The following is a 23686-nucleotide window of genomic DNA, read 5'->3' as shown; positions in this document are numbered from 1 at the left end:
AGTTTGGGAAGTGTGAGTTCTGGCTAGGAGAGGTCAAATTCTTAGGCCATGTGGTATCCGGGGAAGGGGTGTCTGTTGATACATCCAAGGTAGAGGCAGTGCAAGACTGGGCACAGCCTAAGAGTGTGTTTGAGATACGCAGTTTTCTGGGATTAGCTAGGTATTACCGTCGGTTTGTGAAAGATTTCTTTAGGCTAGCTTCACCGTTGACTAGATTGACGCGGAAAGGGGTCAAGTTTGTGTGGAGTGAGACTTGCGAAGAGTCGTTCTAGGAGTTGAAAGTTAGATTGACCACCGCTCCGATTTTGATTATTCTGGAGAGAGGGTTGGGTTATGCGATTTATTGTGATGCCTCACGAGAGGGTTTGGGTTGTGTGTTGATGCAAGAGGGGAAAGTGGTAGCTTATGGCTCACGTCAGTTGAAAATACACGAGAAGAATTACCCTACACACGACCTAGAGTTAGCAGCAGTGATCTTCGCCTTGAAGATTTGAAGGCACTACCTTTATGGTGAGAGGTTCGAGGTGTTCTTGGACCACAAGAGTTTGAAGTATCTGTTTACACAGAGAGACTTGAATTTGAGGCAGAGAAGGTGGATGGAGTTCATTGAGGACTATGATTTTGAGTTGCACTATCACCCGGGAAAGGCCAATGTTGTGGTCGATGCCCTTAGTTGGAAATCCATTAGGGATGTAGCTTGTATAGCCATCCGGGAATGGGAGATGTTGGGTGCACTTGGCGAGTTTGACTTGTTTCTGGGCGAATCTGTTGAGGCTGCGGCCGTATTTTCTGTTGTTGCGCAGCCTACACTTGTGACACGAGTGTTAGAGGCATAGAGAGGTGACCTTGAGGTAGAATCCCTCCGAGAGAAGATCTCCAGTGGGAAGGTTGAGAAGGGTTTGACGGTGTATCCCGACCTGAGTGTGAGATACCGAGACCATTTGTTTGTGCCGGTGTCTTGCCGAGAGGAAGTACTCCGAGAGTTCCATCATGCACACCTTGTGGTGCATTCAGGAGGCACTAAGATGTATCGGGATTTGGGTCGCCAGTTTTGGTGGCGGGGTATGAAGAGAGATGTGGCAGCCTTCGTGTCTAAGTGCCTTACTTGTCAGGAAGTGAAGGCCGAACATCAGAGGCCAGCGGGTTTGTTGCAACCCTTGCCTATTGCCGAGTGGAAGTGGGAGCATGTCACTATGGACTTCGTTGTAGGTCTTCTGAGGACTCAGTGGGGTAGTGATGCTATTTGGGTGGTTGTAGACCGGTTGACTAAGTTGGCACACTTTATCCCTATGCGCGTGAGAGATTCGGTAGATCATCTCGCCGACTTATATATTTGGGACATAGTGAGATTGCACGGGGTCCCAGTGACGATCGTCTCAGATAGAGATCCTCGTTTTACTGCTAGGTTGTGGCAGAGTTTGCAGAGTGCCTTGGGCACCAAGTTGACCTTTAGTACGGCTTATCATCCTCAGACTGACGGGCAGTCCGAGCGTACTATCCAGATCCTTGAGGATATGCTTCGAGGTTGTGTCCTTGACTTTAGTGGGACGTGGAAGAGGCACTTGCCCTTGGTGGAGTTTGCCTACAACAACAGTTTTCAGTCTAGCATCGGTATGGCACCGTTTGAGGCCTTGTATGGCCGACCATGTAGGTCTCTAGTGTGTTAGGCCGAGGTGGGTGATGCACCTTTGTTGGGTCCGAAGTTGGTTAGGGAGACGACGGAGAAAGTTGAGCTTATCCGTAGGAGGCTTGTTACAGCCTAGAGTCGCCAAAAAAGTTATGCTGACTGTAGGAGAAGGCCTTTGGCGTTTGAGGTAGGTGATCATGTTTTCTTGAAAATATTACCTAGGCGAGGTTTGATGAGGTTCGGGAAGAGTGGGAAGTTATCCCCTCGATTTATCGGTCCCTTTGAGATCCTTGAGAGGATTGGGAAAGTTGCTTATCGTTTAGCTTTGCCACCGCAGTTGTCCGGAGTGCATGACGTGTTTCATGTGAGTATGCTTCGGAAGTATGAGCCAGATCCGTCCCATGTGTTAGATTGGACCGACTTAGAGGTACATGAGGATGCCTCGTATGAGGAGAGACCAGTTCGAGTCTTGGATAGGCGGGATCAAGTTCTGCGTGGCAAGACGATTCCTTTGGTAAAGGTTTTGTGGAAACATCACGGAGTGGAGGAAGCCCCTTGGGAACGTGAGTTGGAAGTCCACGAGAAATATCCGGACTTGTTTGTTGATGTGTAACCATGCATTGGTAATTTTGTAATATCGTTGAACTTTAAGAGCATCGTATGTGTCTTAAGTTGTAAAACATTGTGAATGTTTTGGTTAATGGAGATTTGTTATAACATTGCATGTGTTCAATGTATTGTAGAAATGGAGATATATCATGAATGTTGAATATGGTATAAAATTGTGAAACATGTATGTGGAAATTATTGAATTTCGAAAAAAGCATGTTGTTAATACATATTGCGATATGTGGTGAATTGCCTCTTGAATAGAGATGGAATAACCGGTAATGGGTCGAGTTGTTGAATTTCGCCTGTAATACTGTTGGGAATTGAGAAAATCTTGTTTTTGAAAAACCTGTATTTAATTTCGGGGACGAAATTCTTTAAGGGGGAAAGGTTATAGCGATTCCGGTTTTACCTTTCTGTATTTATTGTTTTCCGAACTTGGGTTCCGTGATGTTGGTGGTTGTATACCTTGTTGTCATCCTTTAATTCCGCTTGATTGAGTTTTAGGATATATCGGGCAGAGTTGTTACAGGTTGGTTAGGCTTGGGTTTCAATTCCTTGTTGCCCAATTTCTAGGAGGTCTGCTCGAGCGGGTCTTCTTGCGCTCGAGCGGATATTGCACACTCCCAGTATTTTGGTGCTCTGTAAAACTTCTGCAAGCATGTTTTTCACACTCGAGCGGGTTTCTTTACGCTCGAGCGGTCGCGCTCGAGCGAGTGCTCTGGCGCTCGAGCGGGTAGTACATTTTTGGTGTAAGTTCTGAGAGGGGGAAATCTACGCTCGAGCGGAATGGTTTTCGCGCTCGAACGGATGTACTTTATTCTTGTGTCTTGGAGCTCGAGCGGGACATCTTGCGCTCGAGCTGACCTAGTTTTTTTGTTCTTGACGCTCGAGCGTTTTGTTTTCCGCTCGAGCGGGAATGTCGTATAACAGAGGGCAGCTGGGCACTTTTGAATCATTTTCTACACTTCCACTCTCTCTCTTACTTTCCCAAAAACGTTTTTGAGAGCCTCTCTCTCTAGAAACTCCCTTCTCTCTAGGGTTTGATCTAGTTAGAGTGCTTCCCTCTCCTTTGGCCTTTGTAAAAGTTGTGTTGATCGTCGAGGGCTTCGTTTTGATCCGTGGATCTTAGAGTTTGGAGCATTTTGGTTTTCTTCATCCTCTTCTCTTGGGCTTCGAATTTGAGGTAGGGATTCCTACTCACTCTTATGGTCTTTGACATAGATTTTTGGTTGTTTTGATGAAGTGTTGAAGTTGGGTAAAATTTGGGACTTAGGGTTTCAAAATGTTAAAAGAGGGTTTTGTTATTTTGATTCTAAAATATGTATTGTGGTTTCAAAATAATGGTATTGTTGTTGGTTGTTGATATATAGACCATTGGGTCAATATTGGAAAATGGGGTAGAAAACCCTAATTGGTTGTATAAATTAATTGGTATGATTAATTTGGAAAAATTGTGGTTATATGGAATTGAGTTGGAAATGATGAAATTGGCTCATTAAATAGTAGAATAATGGAGTTGGATTTATTAATCGCTCACTTTTTTTGAAAACATTGATATTTTATCTGTTGGAGCTTTTATTATCTGTTTAGAAATAATTGTTTGGGCTACCGGTGGAAGGTAGTTTTGATTGTTGTAGACAATGCATGATGATTAGGCAAACTAAAACTAATCAATTGGATACGTCATAGAGTATGACGGTTGATAGAATACATTAACGTTATGTATTGATTGATTGTGTATATGACCTATGTGTATATACATTGTGTGCGTGAGAGGAGATAGGGGATGTACTCCACGGTTTAGGGGAAAATAGGAGATGGACCTCTAAACCGGATGTTGTTTGGGAGGAGATAGGGGATAGACTCCACTGATACAACTTATATTCTTGTCAGTTAACGTGTTGATATAGCTTATATGCTTATCTATGGAAGTGTTGATACAGCTCATATGCTTATCTTTGGAAGTGTTGATATAGCTAATATGCTTATCTGTTGAAATGTGGATACAGCTTGTATGCTTATCTGTTGAGATGTTGATACAACTAGTATGTTTATCTATTGAAAAATGAAAAACGTTTAATATGAGTCACTGTCTTATATAAGTGGTTGGCCAGGTTCTGAGCCGTTGATGTAAATTGTGAAAGTCATAAGAAATGGAGAATGAAATGAAACATGAACACTGTGGTCATGAAATGGAAATGGGTTATGAATTGATTTATGGAAATTGAACATTTATCAATTGCAAATATCTTAGTTATTGCTCATACTGTGTTTAGCATATCTCTACTGGGCGTTGGCTTACCCTATATGGGACATTATTTTCAGGTACAGGTAGTATGCCACCTCCAAGGACATAGCTTGGATGATGATGAGAGTTTAAGACTCTTTTTTATTATTTTGTTTGTATTACATGTATATCAAGCCAATGGCTTATTTTGTATAGAGTTAGTACTCCTCTTTTGTGTAACCAGGTGTTGACTTGAAAAGCTGTAAGCCCATAGGGCATTTGCTTTTGTTGTTAACATGTAATACTGTTGTAAGAACTACTCTGATGAATAGAAATGGCTGGTTTCTTTTATATCAATGCATGTCTAAAGTGATGGGTTTTATGTATTTTTTTGAGGGCGTTACACGTCACTCTCAAATGGTACTTGAGAGTTAACCGGTGCTTCAGAGTTAACTGGTGCTTCAGAGTTAACATCTAACATTTTTAACCTTTATAAAAATAATATGGATTGAATTAATATAAATAAATTAAGTACTCATCATCTTTTAAACAAATTATGACATGATTGAAACAATTAGAAACAGTAGTCTGATTGAAACAAATTAAGTACTCATCATCTTTCTCTTAGAAACAGTAGTGTGATTAGTGGACAACACACTAAGCAACTGTTATATGAACAATAAGTTATAAATATGCACCATGAGCTATATTCATCACTTTTAACATAGTCAGCTACAGAACATACCAAGAGAAAATGTTTCATAGTCAGCTACAATGTAATCCAACTAACAGTACTAGAATGTTTAGTTCTTAGATTAGATCCATGAGAAGACAGTAAAGGGGATGTGATAGAGTGTTCAACATGCATTACAGAAGATGCAATATGGGTTCTCCGCTAAATAATAGTTGGAGAGACTCCTAATCCAGAAGAAAACTCATTATTTAGGATGCATTTTTCTTTCACATGCATATTTTTAAATATTCTTGATGAAGTAATTTTTTAAATGAAAAGGCCAGATCCTTGTCATCAGTTACAAAAGGGAAAGCAAACAGGTTCTGTCTGTGAACATTGATTATCACTAATGCAGCAAAACATGATTTGTGGCAATAATCATGTTAACAAAATGCAACCAAATTATATCTTCCATTAGTTCAAATAATCACTGTCAAACTATGTCTGATCAATATAAGCTCCACATGCAAGGAAGCAATAGAATCAAAATACCTCCAGTCCGTAGAGTTCAAGCAAGCACTTTGACTACAGGTCCTCTCCTCTGCTTGATGGCAATTCTGGCAAGACTCCAACTTCTGTCATTACCCAAATTCCCAAGACCCAGCAATTTGCATCAAAATACTCCCAAAACCCAACAATTTGCATAAATAATATAGACAGATTATTAATAATATCAACAGATCAAACCTGATGTGAAAGATAATGATTAACAGATTGTCAATAATTCACAAGCACAGATTATCAAGGTCTGAAGATAGATCTGCATAAAAAATACAACTGATTATCAATATAGAATAAATAAATTTAGAGAAAAAAAAACATATCTATATTGTATTTTTTACAGATCTATACTCAGATCTAAACACTCAGATCTAAACACTCAGATATATATATAATATACATATATGTAAACCTAGATCGAAATCCCTAGAGAGAGAGAGAGAGAGAGAGAGAGAGAGATACCTAAACAGAGATGGGAGGCGCGGTGGTGACGGAGGGAGGATCGCCGGTGACAGAGGGAGGATCGCCAGTGACGGAGGGAGGCGCGGCGGTGACGGAGGGAAGAGAAAGGGACAGACCAGTTGTCACGACCCAAACCCGGCCCTATGGGTTTAGCACCGTAACCGGCCAGTAATCCGAGATTACCGAAGGCCTGCTTAACAGTAATACAGTAAAACAGAGTACAGGGCCTGGCGGAAGCCAATACAGTAATTAAACAATGTCCAATGAGCTGTGACAGTCTGTATGCCAAAAAGATTTTTCATGCATTCATACATATACGAACAGTACAGTCTATACAAAATTTACAGTCACACAGTACAGGGACCTAATCCCTTGATAACAGTACAGTTAGCAACTGACAGTCTATACAGTAATCCAAACAGTATAGAGACAGACGGGGGAAACGAACAAAACACCCCAAAGCCATAGCATGGCAACTCGGAACCTCGCAGTGAGGCACAAAGGCTGGCTTGACAAAACTGGAGTTACCCTGACGCTCCTAGCTCCGATCTGGTGCCTGTACACCTACATATATATATGAGCAGTGAGCTAAAGCCCAGTGAATAACATAAAGCGTAAAGGGGTTTAGAATGAATGTCCTTACAGTAATGAAAACAGTTCAATTCAATCAGTATTTCAGTTGTTCAGTACAACAAACAGTCATATGTGGTACATCCATTAGCATAACAGTAACAGTAGGTCTTAATAGACCGAACAGTAATGATGGCCACCAGTCAGTAAACAGTAGTGGTTCCACGAGGGAACCGACAGAGATCTCTGTAACAGTAACAGTAACAGTAACAGTAACAGTAACAGTAAACAGTAGGTACTAAGGATGCCACAGTACAGTTCAGAAATAAAGGACATACATTTATTCAGTAATACCAGTTCAGTAAACAGTTCAGTTCAGTATTCAAAAGATATCAGTTGAACATATCTTTACACAATTGTTACTCACAGAGTTCTGGGCTACAGTATGCTAGAGCGTGTCTCCCCAGTTGCCAACCCTACACAGTTCACAGGTTGAGCACACACTAAGCTACACAGTTGGGAAATATCATAACTTAATCCTTAATTTGCCTTGGTGTGTTCTACAACGATATCCTCATCTAAATGTCTTAAACTAGGCCTAAGAATGCCTAGGATGGGATGAGGATGCAAAAATACACTTAGAAAACATTTCGTAAAGTTTGCTGAAACTAGGAGCCTCGCTCGAGCGGGACTTTCTCCGCTCGAGCGTAAGTCCAAAATCAAAGGCTTCGCTCGAGCGAGTAATCCTTCGCTCGAGCGGTCTGCAAAACAGTAAAAATACTGGATGCTGAGATTTTACGCGCGATGGTCGCTCGATGGTCGCTCGAGCGGAGCCCTGGACAAAGGTGCTCGCTCGAGCGGGGAACCCTTCGCTCGAGCGAGGAAGCCAAATCTGGAATTTCCAGATCTGCCTCCCAAGCTCAAACCAAGCATTCTACCACTCCAAACTCGACCTCTTGGGTCCAAATTCTGGAAAACATAACTAAATTCAATGTATAACAAGTTTCAAAGCTCAATTTATGAATTCAAGCCCCAAAGGTGAGTCAATTAAAACCATATTCAAACCCATTTTCAAGAATATGAAGAACATGCAAACATGCATGGATTCAAACCAAATTCAACCTTCAAAGCTTGTTCAAATGGACTCATTTCTTCAATAACATGATGAATTCATGGAGTATGACCAAAAGATGGACATGCATGTGAGGACACATGGACTTACAACCTCAAAACTTCAATATATGTACATGCATGCAACAATTAAGCTTCAATTCGACAACAATGAACCAATTCATGACTTAGTTCTACAATGAAGCATGAATCATGCAAGAACTAGCTCAATGACATCATTAAGATGATGAATGATCTACCTTAGGTGTAGAATTAGAAGTGAGGGAGCTCAAATTAGTAATCAACCTTCAATTCTTCAAGTAATTCTAGCCAATTCACAATGAAGCAAGTTGAACTCAACTCTTCTAGCTCCTCTCTCTCTCTAAGGTCGGCTAGAGCACCAGGAATGGGCTGAGGAAAATGTTTTTGGCTCAAGTATAATGAGCTCAAGGTATAGAGGTAGTGGCCCACTCAAGGGCAAAACGGTAATTAAGTCCAACTCTTTAATTGGCTTACTTTAATCTAATTTAATCATACCTAATCAGTTTTCAAATAATTATACCATAAAATCACATTAATTATAAGGATCATAAAACACTAATCAATTCCGGATTCGGCCGCCGATAAGGCCTTCAATTAGCAGTTTAAACATATAACACGAACAGGTCAAACAAACAGTCAACAGATAAAATGCAATTCAAACAGATGTATTCATTTAATTCAGTTTAAAGTTCGGTCAGTCAGTTCAGTACTTTAATCAGTTCAATTATCAGTCAGTTATCAGTCATTATCAGTTCCGTTTAGCAGTAATCGGTAATCAATCAGTCATTAATCAGTAAACAGCATGAGGGTTGTTACACCAGTGGCGAGAGAAAGAGAGAGAGGATCGGCGTGTGTGAGAGAGGCTTTGAGTGTGTGTGTCTGTGAAAAACCCTAACAAAGACAAGCATATGCATATATATATATCCAGGGACAAAAGGGTTATTTTACCTCGGGGACCATGCGGGGCGGGGCCGAGGCCGGGGGCCGGGGCCGGGCCGGGTCCAGTTCTGAAACACATATCCCCGTCCCCGGCCCGGATATCATAGGGGATGAATTTTTGAAAACCGTCCCCGGCCCGTAGGGGATATTTTTCGGTGAATAACCGCTGAATTCGGGGTTGGGGGGTCGGGTCACCGTCGGGCCGGTTTTAGATTGCCATCCCTACTCCCAAGCTATGTCCTTGGAGGTGGCATATCACCTAAACCTGAAAATGATGTCCTATATAGGGTGAGCCAATACCTAGCAGAGATATACTATACCAAATATGAGAAATAACTAAAACAATAGCATTTGATATATGGTTGACACTTATAAACCAACTTACAACACTTTTCAATTCAACATCAAATACATCCATTTTTCATTTCAGTTTCCTTCACTTATATAGTTTCGATTCATAATTATAGCTCAGAACCTGGCCAAACAATTCAATGAGGCTATAACACATATTAAAACACTTCTATACTTCACAATTCACATGAGAATATAACTCATATTAAAACACTTCCATACTTCAACACTTCCATATTTCAAGTGATACACAGATTTGCTATATCAGTGGAGTCCATCCCCTATCTTCTCCCAAACAGGTTTGAGAGTCCATCCCCTATCTCCTCTCAAACCATGGAGTACATCTCCCATCTCCTCCCAAACAATATACATATACAATGTATTTAAACACTTATCATATAAAATGATCAATCAATATACACATTTGCTGTATTATTCCAACCGTCATATTCAATGACATATTCAATGTGATTAGTTTCAGTTTTCCCTAATCATTATATAATGTCTACAACAATCAAGACTATCCTCCACCGATAGTGCAAAGCAGTTATCTCTAAACAGATAATAAATTTATCAACAGATAAAATATCGACATTTTCATAGGCGAGTGATTTAATTATCCAACTACACCTTTTACTCCCACAATTTTCCAATTTCATGAATTTCACTTCAATTTCACATTTCCCCAAATTAATTATTCAACATGATTAAGGCATTTTTCCCTTTTTCTCAATATTAGCCCAAAGGCTCAATTTCATCGATTTAACAACAACAATTTCATTTTTCAATGTCTCAAATACACATAGGTTTTAACATTTGAAAACCCCCTTTTTATAACCTCAAATCAAACCCTAACTTTCTTAAAATGACTAAACAACACCATCTAATTAAAATGACCAAAATTTATGTTAAAACTCATAGAATAGAGTAGGATATCCCTACCTTAATTTTCGGAGCTCAAAGGAGAAGAGGGGTGAAACTCAAAGTGCTCCAAATTCACAACCTTTCAGATTAAAGCGAAGCTCTCGTGAAGCTCTACCTTTCTTCCAAAGGGACTAGGGTAGAAGACCACTAGAACTAGATGAAACCCTAGACCACTAGAACTAGATGAAACCCTAGAGAGAAGGTATATAGAGAGAGAAAGAGCAGCTGGTCTAGGGTTTGTATAAAAGAAGATGATGAAAAAGTGACGTGTAACCCGCTGCTGCCAACTGATATATTCGAAGCTCACTCGAGCGAAGTAGTGGTCGCTCGAGCGACCAGACACAAAGAAACCTCGTTCGAGTGTAGAAAACCTCGCTCGAGCCAACAAATTGAAGCTTCAGGTCTGCAACCCAGAAGCATGCTCGAGCGAAGGAAAGCTCGCTCGAGCGAAGAAACCCAAAACATAGACCTCGCTCGCTCGAGCGAAGGAAAGCTCGCTCGAGCGAAGAATTGCAACCTTCAGGTCCAGAACCAGACGCAGACGCAAGCTCAAGCGCAAGACTTCTCGCTCGAGCCACCAGCCACAACACCCAACTCTCGCTCGAGGGAAAGAACCCTGGCTCGAGGGAAGGATCTAAAACACAAATCTCGCTCGAGCGACCAAAGTCTCGCTCGAGCGAAGACACCAAAATCTGGGCAGCAACCATTTGTTTCAAAACACTCCCAACCTGATACAAACCTACCCAACACAACCTAAAATTCAAATATAAGGAATTAAAGGACGGAAATGAAATGAATGCAACAATACTCAACCGCGGAACCAAAGTCCAGAATATTGTACATAAAGGGGAAAACCCGGGATCGCTGTAGCCTGATCTATCGCTCAAATGGATAATAGAATTCTGGAATTTCCAAATTGCTCTTCCCAACTTGAAACTCAAATTCAGAGCATCAAAACACATTCTCTTGGGCCCAAAACTTGAGGAAACACATGCAAACTTGTAAAATATGATGAATCAAGAATCATTTCATGAAATTATGGCCCAAAAGCTTGCCAATTGCCCAAAATTCAACTTGAAGCTTACGAATATGATATAGACATGGCATGCATGAATTGTTATGAACTTAAACTTTCCAAAACATGATCAATGAAGGTCAAATGGTAAGAAATGTGGTGAAAACTCAAAACAAAGTCAAGATAGACACATGCATGTGAGATTTGTTTGAAATCCAAACTCCAAATGTGATGAAAATGCATGCATGCATGGAATTCATCTTCTTAAGCTCAATTCTCAAATTAATTCACCCATCACACTTGATTTCATGTATTAACTAACTAAATTACAAACTAGGAGGTAGAAATTCTTACCTTAGAAGCTTAATTGTGTCTTGGATGTCCAAATGGTCGAGTCCCTTAGTTCAACACCTAGAATTTCTAATAATTCTCCTTTTTCCTTGTTGATCTCACTTGCTCACTTGCTCTCTCGCTCTCTCTCTCTCTCTCTCTCTCTCTCTCTCTCTCTCTCTCTCTCTCTCTCTCTCTCTCTCTCTCTCCACGTTTGAGTCCAAAAGATGAGAATGATAATGTAACTAATAGCCTTAAGTCCTCAAATTGCCTTAGTTTAAGAAGTTTAATTAATAACTAATTAATTGGCATTATTATATTCTAATCATTTGGTTCCAAATCGTATTTTAATTAAACCTACCATAATGTTCTGAAAATTTCAACTAACACATAATTTAAGTCAATTTCGTGATCGAATGCCATAAGGCCTTCAATTCACAAATCGAAATAAAAGCACAAATAAATATTTCTATGATAGACAGATAGAAACACAAATAATGCAATGCACTTGTAAGTAACTCATGATTTCATCTTAATTACTTATTAGTCATACTTAATCATGGCTTATCATGGTTTAACAGTTAATTATAGGTCGGGGTTATTACACAAAATTAAGCTAATGCATTGTAAGGAAAAAGATTGTACCCAGTAATGAAATTAGTATATCTAACCCATAATTTAAATGTTAAATTTTGAGATTTTACTATTTCTTTACTTTTGCTTGCTAGCTTCAGGACACCTAATCACATGGAATGAAGCCTTCTGGAAGGAAAAATAGTTTATTATTATTGTTATATATATAGGGTTTGGCTGTCATCTAAGTTTGTGAGAGTGTTTGGTCTTAGTACGCCCATTCGATAGGTGCATCCCCCCACATAAGTCAAACTAACCACCTATATATGATAAAAGGGTAGTGGAGTATATTACTCAATTATTCCTTCAAAATCGTTATTCTTATAAGTAATAATAAAATGTAATTTCCAAAGAAGGTTTACCTCGTCAATCGAAATACAGAAAGTAATTACTATAGGAAAAAAAGGTATTGACTCTCCCAAGTCGTGGTTATCCTAGAAAAAAAAAAATTGAGTTAGTAATTCACACGAGTTCTAATGCAAAGATGCAAGTATCAAATAGTTAAAATATATATATATATACATGCTATCAAATCATAAATATATGTATATATAAAGGCCATCAATTTGTGTGTAGCACGATGCATAAATTGACCATGAACATGTTTGAGCAAACAAACAAAGAAAAAGTCAAAGATATTCAAAGCATCAGGTTTTAATGATAACATCAACTAAGGTGACATCATGTTCATTTATCAACAAAGACTTGTTGTGCATCCCCACATAAGTCAAACTAACCACCTATATATGCTACACAAAGTACTAGATGGGTATTGATGCATAGGAAAATTATGACAATTTCATCAAACTCGCCTTGCTAGTGCTCTATACCACAACCTGTAATTGCTTTTGGGGTGCCGATCGATTACTGTGCGTGGACTAGATGATGGTGTCTTGTTATAAATAGGATGAGAGGAGTGCTTTGGGACTGCGCAAACCCCAGCAGGCCCTAGCAATACTTGTTGTTACTACCTTCCATATGAGGAGAAAAGACTAATCTTGCATAATCTTAAGGGAAAAAAAAAATCTTTGATCTTCATAATGAAAAAAATCTCCTCTTTTAGTTACATTTAGAGGACCACACACTTCCTTATTTTGGAAACAATGCATGGCTAGCCTTTGCATTTATTCCATAATTAAAATCCTTACCTTGTGAACATGACCAAGCTACTTCAAACCTCACCGTTGATACTAGCAAGCAAGCATCAAACCGGAGTCTTGAAATGGGGGCAACTTGTGGACACTTAAATTTTACGTGTCTTGATTACCATCTGATTAATGGAAATGGGATACCTACTGTGCCTTAAGGCACAACAGGCTGTTGTGAGGCCTAATAGGGGCGTGTCCCGAGTTTTTTTCGATGATTCGAACCGTTCATATTATGAGGTTTGTCGAATAGATCATTCATGAAAAAAATCAAGTGAATTGTACATTTGTAACCCCATAATAAGAGCACATTTGTTTTTCAAAAAATAAATGGCAAACATGATTTTAATAATTTTTTTTAAAACAATTAGGACTTGATCATGGGGTTACATATGTCCGATTAATTTGATTTTTTACATGAATAATATACTCGACAAACCTTACAATATGAAAATTTCAGATCATCAAAATACAGTCAAAAAATGACTCAATGGGACCTCATAGCAAGGCTACTGTGCCTAACCCTCAATCCCTGATTAATCATGAAAAATAAATTTTTCTTAATTAATCAAAATTAAGATGGTTAAAATTTTAAAATGGATGTAGGTCTTACTAAAATTATGAATCTTAATCCATTTTAAATTATGTGTCACACCAAGAGAAAAGTGAACTTATTTTGACAACTAGGTTAACTCAAAGGTATAGCCCATGAAGACATTTTGTCAAAATCTAATGAAATAGTTCAAATTCAAATTTCAATGCAAATTATTTCCGTAAAGTAAGATAAATTTCTACTCTTCTTGGAAATTAAAATCAATTTTGAAACTTCCAAAATTAACTCTTTCCTCCTAAGCCAATAAATAGAGGCTCTTACTATTGAGAGAGAGGACACATTTTTGGCTAAAGGTTTTGCAAGCTCCCAAGCAATCTTGAGACTTTGCTAAATTCTCTTCTTAAAATTCTTTCTAAAGCTCTTCAAACCTAAAAGGGAGGATTATCAAGCACTCCAAATTTGTGTCAATCCTTTCAAGTTACAAATACAAATTTGATCTCTTCTCTCAAAGAGATCATTTCAAACTTGTTCGAGACCAAGCCAATCAAGCCCGAGATCAAGCCTCTTTTCTCCAAGTTTCTCTATTCGAAGACTTAAAGAAATCCATCAACTTGTTCGATTCAATAGCAAACTTTTATAACCATTGGATTGCAACACATTTCGGAGATCGAACAAAAGGATATGCTCTTTTGTAATAGAACAAACCACGGAGGATTGTACCCATTTTTATTTAAATTAATAAAATTAATTAGTTGTGCATTTATTTCTTGTCTTAATTGCAGACACGAAATTTGTGTTTACATATACTAATCCAATTTCAATCATAACTTTTAATTATGTATAGTTGAAAATAAATTAAAAGCATGAGGACATAAATTTTAGAACAAAGGATAGGGCACCTTAATCAAATATCATATGACTTTTTATTTTACTTGTGATTCCAATCCCATGCTAGTTTGAAGATCTATATTGTCAATCATTGATGGATTTAAAACTTTAAAGCATCAATGTTCCAAGAAGCCTGTTGTTGAGTTTATATTCCTAGTTGGCATAAGTGAAATTTATTAATATAACATAAATAAAAATGACATGAAAAGGCAAGGGGTGCATCAATTTCTTTATGTCATTGTTACATCGGATATATCATTTGTGTGTGCTAAAATCTAACTACACAATCAAACTCTGAATCTTTACTAAGATTCTTGGAATAAAGTCGAAGAGCAATGGCACAAGATGCAGACACCACCTGAAAACAAGAATAGAATAACTACCTCAGTTGCTCTCAATCAGGAGGGCACTCCGACGATCAAGTTAATAATCTTTATCTCTCATAGATAATCAAACTAAATCACAATCAAACAATTACTCACCAATTCAAAACGTACCTTTGACTGATGGGCGTGCCTATCTTTATATACTAGTTAGTGCCTTCCTCATCCTAGAAGTCATAATTCACTAGGATTCGTATTCCCTTAAAGAATAATACTTATCTTGGACTTATCTTTCCTAATCAAGTTGGAGTGGATCTCTTGTAAGAGTCCTAACTCTTCTAACTTAGGAATCAGTTTTTTAACAAGGTTCAAGTCCTACTCCAAATATCTCGGATGAGGTAAGAAACATTAACCATCTTCAGCCTATCACTGCCAAACACGTGGCACCTTAGCCGTATAGTTAGCCACGTGGAATACACAAAATATATGTCCCTTAGCTTCTATTACTTCGGAGACCCCAAAGTGATGAGAGCTATTGCTTATTGAATGACCACAACATCGGCCACATCTTCTAGATCCTTTCATTATTTAGTGGTGCAAAGTGAAAGGTAAAAAGATAATAAGCATAACTTCTGTTAACGTTGTTGAGCCAATAACACTGACAGGAGAGGTCAGTGTTATTTTAGAAACCTCAGGGGAAGTCACTGTAATTTACTCAAAATTAAATGATTTGTACACGTTTCAGTTTGATTTTAATCCAGAACTGTGCACTCAAATTCAAAACCGATCTACAAAGATTGATTTCCTACTTTTTCAAATTAGAATTGAACTACAAATTACAAAAATCAAACCAAATCTATCAATTTGATGGTTATACAATTTTCTGAAAATTACATTTTTTGTTTTTCATATATTTTTGTTTTTACTAAATTGTTTTAATATTCTAAGTAATTTTTAAATTTTTTTTTAAATTTACCTAATCTAAATACATTAAAATATTTTTAAAATTCACAAAATATGAAAAAAATACAAAAATTAAGTAAGAGTTTAACAAAATTATTTTTCTAATGAACTCTAACCAAAAAATCCACAACCTAGCATCCCTTTATTTTTTGTATATAATGAACAAACTAGGGGTGCAACTTGGGCGGGCTCAATCCGAGCAACCCGAATCCAGCCCGAATTTTTTTAGGGCTTGGACAAGATATTTTCAAATTCGGTACGGGTTTGGGCAAAAATTCAGAAGCCCGAATTAAATTTGGACGAGCTTAGGCAAAGACATCAAACAATCCGAGCAACCCGAATCCCGAATTATACATATATAGTTATATAAAAAATATTAAATATATATACAAATTATTAGCCATTACATGATATTAAAGTATTTTAGACTATTGAATCATATTGAATATATTATATATATATAAATAACATAAAATCTTACTTTTTATTTTATTTTTATTTTCACTCCTAAATTGTAAAGACTACTATAGCGGCATCTCTCTTACATTATATAAATTATTTGTTTTGATGGTATTAATGATTTTCTATATATAAAAAAAAAAGTAAATAGAGTCAAATTTTAATAATTTAATAATGTAGCTGCAAAAAAAAAAAAAATACAATTCAGGCAATTCGGACAACTCGGGCAATTCAGGTTTAACTCGGGTCGGGCTTGGGCAGGCAACTTCGGGTTACAATTCGGGGCAGATCTCAACACAACTTGAACTGGGCTTGGACAACCTCCCAACCCGACCGAACCCGTCCGAGTTGCACCCCTAGAACAAACCCACCCAAATTTCCCTCTGTATCTATTCCTATCTATTAATAACTATCAAAGCCAATGTGGGACAATTGGTGAGGGAGGTGATAAAGGGCTAAATGAGACGATCGGGAAAGGAGCAGTGGCGGTGGAGATCGGTTTTGGTTTGAGGATGAAATCGTGGGAGATCGGATTCGCAACTATGAAAGGTCAAATCATGGTGGTGGAGATCAATTTTGGGATAAGGTAATGAAGGTGTGAAGGTCATAAACTTAGACCATTGTGGTTGTGTCAACCGTTGGTGGCGTTTGTTGGTGGATTTAGGGTGTTGTTGGTAGATGTAGTAGGGTGAGTGAGTAGCCGATTTAGCAAGGGATATGTAACATGAGATGGTGTGCCTTCTGCTTCAGCAAACCAAACTCTCTTTCAACAATCCCAGTCCTCTCTCTCTAGTTTTTTTTTTCCTCTCTCTTTCTCATCTTTCTTTCCCTAATCAATTTTTAATTTTTTTAACAAGTTTTTCCCAAGACAATTTGCAAGCTTGTTTTTCAACGGATTTGTTTTTATTTTGCTGTGAGGTAAAATAAGGCGATTGGATTATGTCATGGAGTAGGTCTAAAAGGATTGTACTACTGCCATGAAAATGAAAAGAAATATAAGAGTATCTCCAACGTTTATCTTTTTTTTTTCATTAAATTTAAGTAAAAGTTTCATCTGATATCACGCATTTCAACGATTTTTTTTTGAATTTTCATCAAAACACCTGCCGATCGGGAGGACAACTGAATGGATGTCCAAACGGTCAACTGGTTTGATGTAAATTGACCACAACTTGCAAGACAATTTTTCAAGGAAGAGGTTGTCTGGGAGGATGTCCAGCCCAATGGTCACTTACAAATTTGATGAAATGTTCCAAGCAACTTCAATTTGATGAAAAGTTTAAGACATCCTCAATTTGATATTGGTTTGATGTTATGATTGGAGCACCAAAATTGGATTTTTTTTCCCATCAAATTTAAATTTGATAAAAGAAAAGCATAAGCATTGGAAACGCTCATCGTATGCAACCAAGGTCCTCTCAAGATGATGTTGTATGGCGATGGTGTATCGATCACGGTAAACTCTGTCGTTATAGCCTTTGTCCCCTTCTGAATCTCCAAGTTCGTGGTCTTAGAGGCCATGTCAGCGTGCTATTGAATCTGACTATGGGGCTCTCGAACTGTTCTAGATCATCCTTGTGGAGGCCAAGTTCTTTGTAACATCTGACGTACATGATGTCACAGGAGCTGCCTTGATTAGTGAGAATTTTTCTTACCTAGCACCCTCTGATCATCAGGGTTACCACCAAAGCATCGTTATATGGATGCTGGACCACCTCCAAATCTTCATGTGTGAATGCAATCATTGGCCCCCCACATCCCTCTATTTAGGGTTTCTTCTGTTGAACTTGGAACACATACTGCAAATGTTTCACCATCTACATCTCCCCCTAATCTCGTTCGCATTGACGCTCGAGTGGATCACATTGATTACCCATGGTCCTTCTACCTGAGGTGCTGCTGGGGGAGTTGATGCTGCCACCGGTGCTTGGGCAAGCTTTGCTTGTTCTTCCCTCGTCTTCTCCTAATCTATTAGATCCCTTAGGTGCCCTTGTCTGACAAGGTCTTGCAGATACTTCTTCAGAGCCTGACATTCTTGGATCATATGCCGTGCTCATTGTGGTATGCATAAGTTCTCATGGGAAATCTACCCATGGACTCTGTTGGGATTTTTTGCGGAGGCCTGAAATAAGGTTGGTTTCTGGTTCTTTCAAAAATCTTGTAGATCAAGATCTTGAAGACTGTGCTTACCACCTGCATGGCTTTCAACCTTGGCTCCACTGTATTAATGTCCACTCCTCCTCAACTTCATTTTGGTAAGCCGCTTTGCTTCTTCTACTTAATTGTGCCTCCCTTCTTTGATTTCTTGTGTTCCTCTACCTTGGCATACTTCTCAATCCTTGCCATCAGATCCTCCATACTTTTCAAGAATAACTTAACAAGGGATTGCCGAAGTGGGCAGTCATCATCTAAGTCGTTCTTAAAAGAAACGACCACTAACTCCTAATTACATGCTGGAATCTGGTTGTAAGCCTCGTAGTATCTCTTAGCGAAGGCCCTAAGGCTTTTGTCATCTTCAATCTCTAGTGCCAATAAGGAATCAACCCTTAAAGGCTACAATTTGTTGGTCATAAACCTGGTCACAAACATCTCGACCAGACTTTCTCAACTCTTAACTGATCCCTTTGGCAACTTTAGAAACCAGTTCAATGGGATTTCACCGAATGTCGGTGGGTATAGCTTGCACAATAATTATTTGTTCCCACTCCACAAAGACATAGTATTGAAGTATAAACCAACATGAAAGTTAGGGTTAGACTTACCATCATACACCTGAAACCTTGGCATGGAGAATCTCTTTGGTGCTTCAAATGCATCTAGTTCCACCGAGAATGGTGACTTTGGCTGCGCGATGCATGTAACCTTACCACCTTTCCTTTTCCTTTGGAGGTAATCTCGCAAGTCCTCCTTCGATCTTCCTAGGGCTCGGCTGTCGACTGACTTTAGCCTCTTCAGCATGCTACTTCTCGTATTGGGATGTGCTCTCTTAGACTTCTCAACGTCCATCGTCTTTTTGGGACATAGTCCCTGTCTATTCATCTGTCAAGATCCCCTAATTTGGGACCCCGAGAATCGACTCCCTGTGATTCCACTTGCCTGATGTTTTGAGATTACCGAGAGTTTAAACGTCTTATCTCTTTAGCGATGAGTGGGTGGCACCACTGAACCTCCTGTCAGCCCTTCCTATTAGGCACTGACTTCCATGGTGACTGGTGGCATTGTCGATAATGTAGAGCTCAGCTGTCGACTGACTTCAGCCTCTTCAGCATGCTACTTCTCGTATTGGGATGTGCTCTCTTGGACTTCTCAACGTCCATCGTCTTTTCGAGACATAGTCCCTATCTATTTATCTATCAAGATCGCTTGATTTGGGACCCCGAGAATCCGCTCCCCATGATTCCACTTGCCTGATGTTTTGAGATTACCGAGAGTTTGAACGTTTTATCCCTTTAGCGATGAGTGGGTGGCACCACTGAACCTCCTGTCAGCCCTTTCTATTGGGCACTGACTTCCATGGTGGCAGGTGGCATTGTCGATAATGGCAGTGCCGGCTGCATCAATTTGCTCTGCATCATAAAGTTCACCATCGTCTACAGGTCCATCAACTTATTCGCCAAGTCCTTTACCTCGTTATCCCTCTACATGCATTGGTCCTTCCAGACTTGGTACTCGCTCTTTTTATAGTACTCCTCTCAATTGCCCCTCATCGAGCTGTTACAACCCTCGGTGGCATTATTCGTTTCTAGATTTGCATTCTGCACATTGTCGCCAGTTTTTTCTTCTCCGATGTTTGGATCAACATGGTCTTTGTCCTCGCTATGCATGTTACCCTCAATTCTTTCTTCTTGTTCGGCTTTAGCCATCTATGCCTATTAAGTTCCCACAGACGGTGTCAAATAGTGGGTGTTGATTTCCGACCTCACAACCAAATAGATCTCCCTGCTGAAATTTAAGGAACTTAGCCGAAACGCACACGGAAGAATATATTAAGCCAACACAAGAGAGTAATAAATATTACGGTGGCTCGTCCACCTAAGGGCACTCTGACGATCAAGTCTGTAACTTATCACAAAAGATATCGACACAAGTAAACTACTCTCAATTGAAGTATACCTTAGACCCACGGGGGTGCCTTACTTTTATAGCCAGTAGTGCTCTCGTCCCCTAGAACTCTCACTTCCCAAGACTCAAGAATAACACTTATCTTGGACCTTCAGCTAGATAAAAATGATCTCCCTTAAGAGCCTCATCTTCATCCAAATAGAGTGCCTCAACCCACCTAGGACTCTTGTCCCCTATCCGACTATCTCGGATTCCGATATTGCCGCATCACATATTGGCTATATCATAACAACCTCGACAACATGGTTCGTCCACGTGGCACCTTGGCTACGACCTTGGCCACGTGGGCTACCCAAAAAATATGTCCCCACAATTATAATATTAATTTTAACTTATTTGTAATTATTAGTTATGATCAAAATAATTTTTAATTTTGTCTTAAGTAATTTTTGGCAATAGTTTATATGACTAAAAATGACTTAGTTATAGGATAAAGGAAAATTTACCCATAAATTCTATATGGGGAAATGTTGATCCATTTAGTCTTAAAAGTTTTCTTATGAACCAATTAGTCCTTTTTATTTTGGAAAGTTGTATTTATTTGATTTAGTGCCATTTGAATTTAAATGAATGCCCTTTTATGATTCATTTTTCCAATTTTCTTATTCGTTTTTGGGATGGGATGAGATGGGATGGGATGGGAATGGAAAAGGAAATGTGAGGTGTGGAAGATTCTTTTTGGGGGGATTGGTGGCTAAAGTGTTAGTTGTTGTGCATAAAAATTTACATTTCTATTAGTGGAGTTTTTTAATGTTACATTGGAGTATTACATTAAGGTACTACGTTTGGAAAAAGTACACTAAGAAATTTTTGTGTGTTACATTGATTGGAATTTTACGTTTGGAAAAAATATACTAAGGAGTTTTTTTAGAATGTTATGTTGTTACGTTTGAGAACAATACACTAAGGAGTTTTTTAGTGTGTTACATTGGAGTGTTATGTTTGGGAAATGTATACTAAAGAATTTTTGTGTGTCACATTGATTGGAGCGTTACGTTTGGAAAATATATACTAAAGAATTTTTTTGAAATGTTACGTCAGAGTGTTACGTTTGGCAAAAGCACACTAAAGAGTTGTTTTTTAATGTTACGTTGTTATATTTAAGAAAAGTACACTAAGGAATTTTTTAGTGTGTTACATTGGAATATTACGTTTAGTAATTTCAATATTATGAAAAAACCCACATTTGTCCCTCAACACCTAACACACGCGCATTCATACTTGACTCTTTATGTAATTCACACCAGAATGAGACCTTTGGGTCCATAAAAAATAAAAAATAAAAAAATGAAGATCAAATAATTCATAAGATCACTATTTAGGATTTATTGATATTTTACCCTAAGATAAATTGGCATCAAGATTGCAAAATGTCTTAAATTCTCCAAATTATGCCCAAAATAGTAGTATGTATTATAAAATTTTTCAAAACTCAACTCATGGAAAAATTGATGAGAATGGTACACTTATTATATATATATATATATATATATATATATATATATTACCACATTTCATTTACATAGGAAAAGATTGTGAAGGGTTATGCCCTCTGCTTTGGATGCTGTTTGTCTTAAGATTTGAGATTTAAAAAAATATATGTTTAATGGCCCCTTAATATAAAAAGTATGGATGTCATTTTTTTCTCACCTTACATTATCTTCTTATTGTGCACTAGAAAAAAAATCTTTAATCAATCATAAATTGCTTCAATGGTGTTTGATTTATATATCATATTACACACATGTGTGTTGATGAAAATTATTTATTCAAATTTTAACCGGATTTTTGGCCATAACTCCTTCCTAGAGCTCATTTTTCTCGAAAAGGACAAATTCTAATTTTTTGGTTCATAAACTCTTCCAAAATAAAGAAATATTGTAAGAAGGGCAAAAAATTTCAGATTTATATTTTGTGTGACAAATTTACCCCTTCACACACACAGACACACACTCTCTCTTTATCTTTCTCATTTTTCTTTCTCTCTATCAATCTCTCTCTCTCTCTCTTTCTCCCTATCTCTCTCTAAAAGCTCTCTCCACCACTACCACCACTACCGCCGTTTCCATCGCCTCTACCGTCTCAACCACCAGTGTCATGATTGCCACCACCACCATCGGTGCCATTCAATGTCACTATACCACCGATAACCGCCATCATCATCATTTGCCTCCAAGACCTCAGATCCGAGATCTATCATCTCAGATCTATATGCTCTCATTCTCTTTCTCTTTGTCTCCTCATGATGCTCTGTTTTTCAGACAATAAAATTTTACTCTGGTTTGAACCAGATCTGAAGCAATATATGTGCTCTCTCTATTTCTCTATCTTTTTCTCTTTCTCTTTGTATGTATATATTTTTATTTTAGTGTATTTTTTTTTTGTCATTCTTAGTTTGAATAATGATTTTGAGATCTGAAACAAAAATGTTATTTTAGTACGTTTAATAGTGAAATAATAAAATTTTACTCTATGTAAGAGTAAAGTCTTACTATTAACGTTATTAATTCAATATTCTGACTGATTTCTCATTTAATATATATATATATATATATATATGAGTAATGGTAATAATTATAGTAAGTGTGGTGGTTAGTGATAACAATGGCAAAAATTCACTATTTATATGTTTAAAGTAAACAATAAAATTTTGCTGTCCAAATTAACAGAGTAAAATTTTATTGTCTAATAGAGTAAAATTTTACTGTCATCGGAAAATTTTCGCCAATCGATAGTGGTCATCGAAAAATTGTCCCCAGCCGAGGTGATCACTGGTGGCTAATAGTGGTCGGTAAGAGCAGACAATGGTCGGTGGTGGTTGTAGTAATGTAAGAAAATGATAGAAATTGAGGAATTATTGTCATATGTTTTATAATATTTTGAACTTTGTACTTAATGAATTAAATGTTTTTAGCTTATCCTTTTGGCAATAAAGTTTGAAATTGAAGGACTTATTACTAAAAACCCTAATTTTAACCCCTTCAAAAATGAAATCCTATTTTGTCCGTGCTTACGTGTGATTATAATCTATATCTATACAATATATATAAAGCATGGATGCAAATGAACAGTAATTTCAGCCACATATGAGCAATGATTTTTAAATAGTTGAAAAGACGATTTTGGCCTTGTGCTTTATTGCTTATCTTCTTTGAAT

At 38.0% G+C, this 23686-nt stretch overlaps 1 long non-coding RNA gene across 1 annotated transcript; it reads right to left on the bottom strand.

Moving 5' to 3' along the window:
* Positions 1-8773: 8773 nt before the first annotated feature.
* Positions 8774-15313, bottom strand: LOC145823312 (uncharacterized). The gene is made up of 3 exons (XR_014365599.1): positions 15160-15313; positions 12439-12510; positions 8774-9088 (listed from the first exon to the last, which is right to left on the bottom strand). It is a non-coding gene; the product is annotated as an uncharacterized LOC145823312 (long non-coding RNA).
* Positions 15314-23686: the final 8373 nt, after the last annotated feature.

The sequence above is a fragment of the Camellia sinensis genome, chromosome 4 (genome assembly GCF_055761805.1).
Source record: "Camellia sinensis isolate YWXY chromosome 4, ASM5576180v1, whole genome shotgun sequence".
Classification (NCBI taxonomy): Eukaryota; Viridiplantae; Streptophyta; class Magnoliopsida; order Ericales; family Theaceae; genus Camellia; species Camellia sinensis.
The sequence above is the reverse complement of the archived record's forward strand: the minus strand, read 5'-3'. Positions and strand labels throughout refer to the sequence as shown.